The following is a 9063-nucleotide window of genomic DNA, read 5'->3' on the forward strand; positions in this document are numbered from 1 at the left end:
GAGGAGGAGTGAGAGAGAGAAAGAGAGGAAGACGAGCTGAGAGGAGAGAGAGAGAGAGAGAAGAGAGGAGAGAGGATTGGACAGAGCGAGAGAGTAGAGATTTCACGAGAGGGGCAGATGATGAGAGGAGAGAGAGATGAGAGAGACGGAGAGAGAGAGAGAGAAGAGATCAGGTGATAGGTGATAGATAGATAGATGAGATAAGATAGATAGACTAGATAGATAGATAGATAGATAGATAGATAGATAGATGATAGATAAATAGATAGATAGATAGATAGATAGCATAGATAGACTAGATAGATAGATAGATAGATAGATGATAGCATTATAGATAGAAGATAGATAGATTAATAGTGATAATAGACTAGATAGATAGAATAGATAGATAGGATAGATAGATAGATAGATAGATAAGATAGATAGTAGATAGATAGATAGATAGGAATCATATAGATAGATAGATAGATATAGATGATAGATAAGAATAGAGATAGATAAGATAGGATAGATAGATAGATAGGATAGATAGATAAGATAGATAGATAGATATTATATATAATAGAATAAACATATTTGGGAATGAATGCGTAACGGCATGACAGTTTCTCATGAACTCGTTTTCAGCATCCATGATGTTCGGCCCCTACAAGACGTACGTATACCTGATAGTACCACCCGTTCAGTGATAATTTTTCACGCGAACACCACACCCCAGACGGACTTGCAGTGATGGGCACTTGAGAACATGATTCTCAGACCTCCTGAACAGCCAGCCACAATCGCGCGATGCAGAAAGAAGAGAAGCTTACTAGATCACCACATCTAAACACATCCAACATACGCGACTCCACCTACGGGTCGAAATTCGCGGATGGATGAGACAATCACATGACTCCTGCAGCATGTTTAATCACACGTGAGGCGTATCCCTAGCCAGGACACCGCCGGTAGCGAGCAGTTCGATGCACCTGTTGAGCATGTGTGGTGAGGTGAGTATGGCCTAGGTAACCACCATAAGCTTCAGCCGGGATGCTAGAAGTATAGATATATTATATATATATATTCAGCAAGGATACTTCTTCACAACGCGGTTTACTGTACCCGGGAGAGACATGTCGGTACAGAGGGCGGAGGGGAGGGGCAGGGGCGGAGGCGGGAGGAGCGGGCACAGCCGGTTTCTGGTCCCGACGCTAGGCATTGCGGTTGCCGAAACGCGTTGAATACTATTCTGTATGCGCTACTGGCCACTGTGTGTGCGGGTCACGTGTGGCGTACTGGGGTCAACTTCCGCATTTCCGTGGTCAATGCTACTGTCCGTGGCTAAACTGAAAGAACGCGTCGCGCAATAGCTATATATATAACGTGTCTGGTCGGTATATTTTCGTGTCCAATGGCTCTGTCCCATGGCGGTGTGCAGGTAGCTAACGATAGCGTTATCGTATATTATCATAAGAGATATACGTGGACAAATGCGTCTAGATAAAAAAATTATATAGTTACCAGTGTAGTAGTAGCTAGGATGAACTGTGAGTCACGTCTGAAAACACGTTTATTCTGCACGCACGCACGCACACACACACGTACGCCCAAATATATAACATTAAAATCAAAGTAGAATGTGATATCAAGTCTTTACTGCATCGAGACTAGCATCTCTCCTCAGTTCAGTATCAGTAAATCTATCTATCTAGTAATATTATAATACCAACCTATTCTTCCGTGTTCTGGTCATGCTCGTGGCCGGTATTTTCCCTGTATCCCGTAAGACAGTCATTGAGCGGTTACTGCAAGTGTCTTCCGTAATAGCTTGACAGCTATCTTGACATATATTATACAGCCACGCCTGTGTTGGCGGTCTCTTTAATTGTGATAGCGATCTCTATTTAAGCATTAATAATATAGATCTATATTATATATCATAGTTATATATATAACTATGATATATAATATAGCTCTATAGCTTAATTAATATTATAATAATTATATATTATACACTCCTGTGCATACACTCCCGTGTAGACAACCCTGATATTACTACATGAGCGCATGCCATCTAAAATTATCGGGATATGACGAAATCATTTATGCCTAAATAAAAAATAACGAATATCATTTGGATGTATCGTGATTTTCTGCTGACAGCTCAGCAGGGTGATCCTGCCAACTATGCGCAGGCGGGAAACGCAGCTGTGGCAGACGCATACTTTGACAAGCTGTCTAACAAAGCTAAAGACAGTCACACTCGCATAACTGTTCACACATTTACCGTACGGGATACGGAGCTTAGAGAAAGGTACTGTATATTATTATTCCAGGAGCGTATAATGACATTTATACGCTCCCTGGAATTATATGTTATTGTGTACTACTGTATATGTATATTGTTATATGTATATGTATTGTATATGTATATGTATATGTATATGTATATGTATATGTATGATGTTATATGTATTGTATATGTATATGTATATGTATATGTATATGTATATGTATATGGTATATGTATATGTATATGTGATATGATATATGTTATGCTAATATGTATATGTATATGTATATGTATATGTATATGTATAGTATATGTATATGTATATTATATGTTATATGTATAATGTATATGTCATATGCATATATGTATATGTAATGTATATGCTATATGTACTATGTATATGTATATGTATATGTATATGTATATGTATTGTATCATGTAACTGTTATGTATATGTATATGATATATGTATATGTATATGTATATGTATATGTATATGTATATGTAATGTATATTGTATATGCTTATATGTATATGTATATGTATATGTAGATGTAATTGTTATGTATATGTAAATATGCTATATGTATATGTATATGGTTGATGTTATATATGTATGTATTGCTATAGGGTGTGTCTGTTTTACTGATGATATAGTAAGTGCGGTACCCGAATTGCCGTGTGTATGTGTGTAGTGTGATGGGGGGGGGATGTGCGTTGTGCGTGTGTATGTGTGTGTACGTGCGTGCGTGCGTGCTGCCGTGCGTGTGTGTCTTGTGCTGTGCGTTTGTATGTGTGTCGTGCTGCGTGTGTGTGCGATGCGTGACACCTGTGTGTTGTGTGCGTGCGTGACGTGCTGTGTCTGTGTGTGTGTGTGCGTCGTAGTCCAACGCGTGCGTCGCGGTGCGCTGCGTGAGTGTGCGGATCTGTGCGTGCGTACGGTGACTGCGTGGTGTCTGTGTGGCGCGCGTCGGTTCCGCTATCCGCCGTTCCTGCTACTGTATACTTCAACAGAAAATAATAGAGATATCTCTATATGTATCTTGATACTATATATTTATACTAATATATCTATATTTATATATTAATATATACACATTAAGACCTATTCCTAATTAAAACGCCTCCCCCGGGGATTACAGGTTCCTCTACATGACAGCATATGCTTGCACCACCAGGCTCGCGTCGCCCGTGACGAACGCAAACTTTCTCTCAACTACATGCAGATGCAAACAGAGGTCGTCACGTGCTGGAATAAAACGACCGTAGAGGCTACGCTCACGACCTGACCCAGGGATCACATGTTCGGAGAAGTGCTCGCCAACGTCCATCGCAGACGATAAGTTGTTTGGCAGACGCGCATCTTGTTTAAGTCCAAGGTCGTTCAAGCGGCACGATGCGGACGGCGCTCTGCGTACGCCATGCGCGAGTTGTTGTTTGATTTTTAAGTTATATTTTATTTAATTTAATGATGACATTATTTTTATTTCATAATTTAAACTTGACGATGGTTGCTTTAATATTGATTTAAGTATGAATCATAATAAGTTTCAGAAGTATTAATTTGTAACGTATATAAGTTATTAATTTATAGCAATATAAGTTGATAATTCACTTATTTATTATTTTTAATTAGTTTTTGGATAGCAGAAATTTTCCAATTTTGATAATACATACAAATGACACATGGGCGACATTTCGATCACACATAAGCGAAATAACCTCAGCGGAGACGCTTTGCAATACTTAGTAACTGCTATTAAATCAGAGTATAATATAACAAATATAATCAAAAGCAAATTGTGAACAAAAAGTTTGATGGTATACATGAGGGATAGGTGACCGCTGTCGTTCGATTCCACGTGTATTTTTCGCCATTTCGCACATCTATAGATTCGGGCCGTACGGCGTTCAGATGATACACACATGGGCCGCAGGCATCTGTTGCTGAAAGATTTCGCCATCTGGTGGATACGAATTCTATTTGACTCCACCCCGGCACTCCCATTGACAGCCTTGCTAGATACACTCACACGTACGTATAGATTGAAGTTGGTAGGTTGGTCTGGTCTCTTTGCACAGTGGGGGGGTCGTGTGTGTGTGTGGGGTGTGGTGTGTGTGTGCTGTGTGTGTTGCTGTGTGTGTGTGGTGTGTGTGTGAGTGTGTGTGTGTGTGCCTTGTGCTGTGAGTGTGTGATGTGTATGTGCGTGAGGTGTGTTGTGTGTGGTGTGGTGGTGTGTGTTGTGTGCGTGTGTGGATGTGTGTGATAGTGAGTAATGTGTGTGTGTGCGCTCGGTGTGTTTGCTGTGTTGGGTGTGTGTTGTGGGTTTGTGTGTGTTATTTACTTAGCTACCAACAAAAGAGACAAGAACTATAGGTAATCACGGGGTTTAATGCCAACAGACAATAAACTTCTAAATGTAACTCAAATAACGTTTACGTTTTTCCGACGTATTTAAACGCATTCGCACAGCAGATCACAAAAATGTATCAAAATAATCCTCATCTAATCAGAAAAATAACACAACAAAACAACCTGTTCACATGCAGATCAACGATAGAGCCGGCATTGATCCGCCACTGGTGACCCACGGGACGATGTGCTGCACAGAACCATACCTACCAGTGCTCCCCACAGTCCAGCCACGGCAAGTTGGAATAGCCTTTTACTTACGACTGCTACCAACGGGTGGCTGTCTGCGATCCTGTCCTACTACGTTCTTTTACAAAAGAAACGGCATCGGAGGATCTCGCAGTTCAGGTACAAACATAAATAAAATACAACAATAATAAATTTTTACTATAACTAGATATGATATTCACTATATATCTACTTATATCCTTAAACATTAAAAGCTGCGTTAATACACTTATCGATTTTTGTCAGCAAATCGTCCGAGTCGTTGCAAAATAGAACAAGTCTTATTCTCCAACTCGGCGCTTTGACTCGACTCGACTCAAACACCAAGTGAATTTCAGCGATTGTTGGAATCACTTTGGGTCAAGTCGGGGGAGTTGCGAATGCACTTGAAATCGCTCGCGATATGCGCTGACAAAAATCGATAGTGTAAACGCACAGGCCAACCCCTTACCCCCCCAAACCCAACTCGAAACCCCAATCACTAATCTTGCCCTAACCGTTAACCCACGTCCAACCCTAAACCCTAACCCTAACTTCCACCCTAACCTCAACCGTAAACCCTAAACATATTCCTTGCTAGCACGCCAATGACAAAAACTATTTAACACCCTCGCGCTTTTCTACATATTATAATCATCCATACGGTAGTTATAGGAATTACTAGGTAATAATAAATAATACTGATAAGGTGATACACTAAGGATAGTTACATGAGTTTACATCGGAGTTGACTCGAATGGCTGTCGTTACTAGTGATCGCGGTTCTGACGCAAAAGCTGGCATTCTCTGGATATCAATCAATGCGAGATGCGGACCCAAGGAACCCGTTTGCTGATTTCACAGGTCTGCTACGAAGGCTAACAACGATGGTAAGATTCAGTCATAGTTTTATAATTACAAGGCGCCGTGTCTCTGGCGGGAGGGGTAGAGCCCCCCATAAGATTGTTCGGAGCTAAGATTACAAATTAAGCTTAGCTATAATCGTAAATAACCATAACGTGATTTTTTTTGTCATGTATCCAGTGAAGCTCTTGTCTCAGACCACCACCTACACACTATGGGACGGTACGTCAAGAGGCTGCGCCCGTTAGCTCTCATTGAACCAGCTTGAGTGGCATGAAATTTTGGCCCAGTCAAGAATTTTCTCAACCTAATGCCCTGATTAGACCTCGATACCCCAGCCTTAACGCCCTTGATTACTATAGAGCGCGGGTAGGAAGTGTATAGAATGAAGGCTTATACGATTTAGCAAAGTTTATGTATTTCCGTGGAACCTAATAGAAAACACGATGCGATAAAGGTGTGACTCAACTTACTTCACTGAGCGCGGCGAAGAGATGTCATAGAGGCGGATATCGAGTTGACACATTTGCCGAACGCGTTATTACTATTCCTGTGGCGAATGATTAACAAAGAATACGAAACAGTTTTGGTATATTTTTACGCCAATATAGGTGAATGAACTTATTATTTTTAAAATAGTTATATAGATAGAATTTATGATATAAATAAGTACCAAAATAGAATATCCCAAAAAATGCCACTTGAATATAAAGAGACAAATTACTCATACGTATGGTTACTATAGTTACTTGCCCCTCCTACTCTGACGTGTCGCACAAAGGTTAACGGCTAACGGAAAGATGCGCAGTTGGCGTCCGTTGACTATGGGCGACACATCAACGCGAAGAATATACTGTCCATAACCGGTAAAGCTATTTCGTAGTATGCGCCATAATTTATGCTCCGGTGTGTACAGTAAATATGATATATATTTGTGTTGTTTTGCTGTGTGTGTGTTGTTTTGTGTGTGTGTGAGTGCTGTGATGTGTGTGTGTGTGTGTGTGCTGTGTGATGTGCTGTTGTGCTGGTTCGTGTGTGTGTGTGCATGTTGGTGTTGTCGTGCCGTGTGTAGTGGTTGTGTGCGTGTGTGGGCGCGCGTGCGTATGTGCGTGCGTGCGTGCTTAATTACGTATTATTGTATTTATTATCGTATTATGCGTTTGTTATCGAATCGCTTCAGTGCCTGCCGAAAATGGGTCAAGGATTCCGAGCCGGCGGCTACACCTGTCAATGTAAACCCGGATTCGAATACCCGTACGACGACGGACGGACGGAGTTCGAAGGTGTCCTAATGGAGACTCAGTTCCGAGAGATGCAAGCCGGAAACTGGAACATGTTCGAAGCTCTGAAATGCAGGAGAGTAGGAGAGAAGACAGTACCTCTATGTAAGTAGTGAAGCTTATGTTGAAGTTGATCTGTTATCTTATCGATATTGTCCGTCTCTCTGTTGAAGTCTCATTATAGTTTGGTTTTGACGAGTTAGTTTTTGACACGTTATGTAAATGATTAAAAAAAATATTTTCGTGAGTAACTAAAACTTCTGCAAATGCTTTGGTAATCGAGATATAAGTAATTAAAAAAAGCAACTCTATGTAAGTATATGGTGAGTTGAGTTTGCGTCTCTTAATGTTTGCGAACTAACGTGGAGGAATTTCTTTATATATTTTTTACTACATAATATTATATATATATATATATATATAATATTCTACCAAATGGGATTGCTAAACACAAAATTATATCTTTTAAAAATACTTTCCCTTTGTTGATGGCCACCCGAAATGTTTAGCGTTTTATGTGGCGTTTTTCGCGACAAAAATGTGTCGACGAAAGTGGTCTGTTCAAAAATGTATCGAGCAGCGCAAGTACCGAAATGATTCGTGACCAAATCGCTCCCCGCTGTTCACAATGGCGTAAGTAGTTCCAAGAAACGGTTGGAGTGTGGAGTGTGTGTCTAGATGTTAATCTAGCAGCTTTAGACAGGCGATGTCGTAAACAGTGAGGCATGTAAAGAGAAATACCAATATATAGCAACCTTATATACCAACCTGTTTGGAAGAGGATGCGGTAGTAGCCAGCAGTAGATGATGTAGTGTATAGTAAGCGTGGCGCATGCACCTGCGCTCTAGGTTGGAAAGGGGAAGTTGAGTGCTTCATATATATATATATATAACATATTTGGGAACGAATGCGTAACTGCATGGCAGTTTCCTCATAAACTCGTGTTTCAGCATCCATGAATGTTCGGCCCCTAGCAAGACGTACGTATACCTGATAGTACGTACCCGTCAGTGATAATTTTTCACGCGACAACCACACCCCAGCGGACTTGCAGTGCATGGGCATTGAGAACATATTCTCAGACCTCCCTGAACAGCCACACACAATCCGCATCAGAAAGAAAAGAGAAGCTTACTAGATCCACAATCTAAACACCATCCAACCATACGGACTCAACCTACGGGTCGAAATTCCGGGATGGATAGAAGACAATCACATTACTCCTGACAGCATGTTATCAACGTGAGGCTATCCCTAGCCAGAAAACCCCAGGGTAGCGAGCAGTTCGATGCACCTTTTAACACATTCGTACCTGATAGTAGGCCTAGTACCACCATAGCCTTCACACGGATGTAGAAATATATATATATATATATATATATATATATATACTCTCGCACATTTGTATATATATATATACTAGATATATATATATTGGTGTATGCACTCCCGCACATCACGCAGGTATGGTGTCAGGCACGAGGAGAAGGATGAAAACATGAATCCTGGCTGTTTATGCATAGCACCAATAGATACGGTATATTACCTAACGGCAAGCACGCGTCATACAAAGGAACAAAAAACCTCTCTCCCCACAGCGCACGCGCACACGCACTAGCGTCCCAGCACGCACAGCACACGCCACACGCACACGGCACGACGGCTACACGGCACACGCACACCACACACAGCAACACACACGACACAAGGACGAGCCACGCGACGCGACACAACCCACACGCAACACACGCACACACAACACACACACACACAACACCACCCACACCACACTTACACACTCACGACGCAGCGCACACACACACACACACACACGCACACACACATACACACTTCACACGCACGCACGCAACGGACGCACTACGATAACACACACACACACACTACACCACACACACACACACACAGTGCACACACACAACACACACTACGACACACACACGTTAACTATAGTGTCTAGCAGCACAATATGACGTAAGCCTACATCGTTAATTAGGCGCGTCAT

Source organism: Priapulus caudatus, unplaced genomic scaffold, assembly GCF_000485595.1.
Source record: "Priapulus caudatus unplaced genomic scaffold, Priapulus_caudatus-5.0.1 Scaffold42, whole genome shotgun sequence".
Lineage (NCBI taxonomy): Eukaryota > Metazoa > Priapulida > Priapulimorpha > Priapulimorphida > Priapulidae > Priapulus > Priapulus caudatus.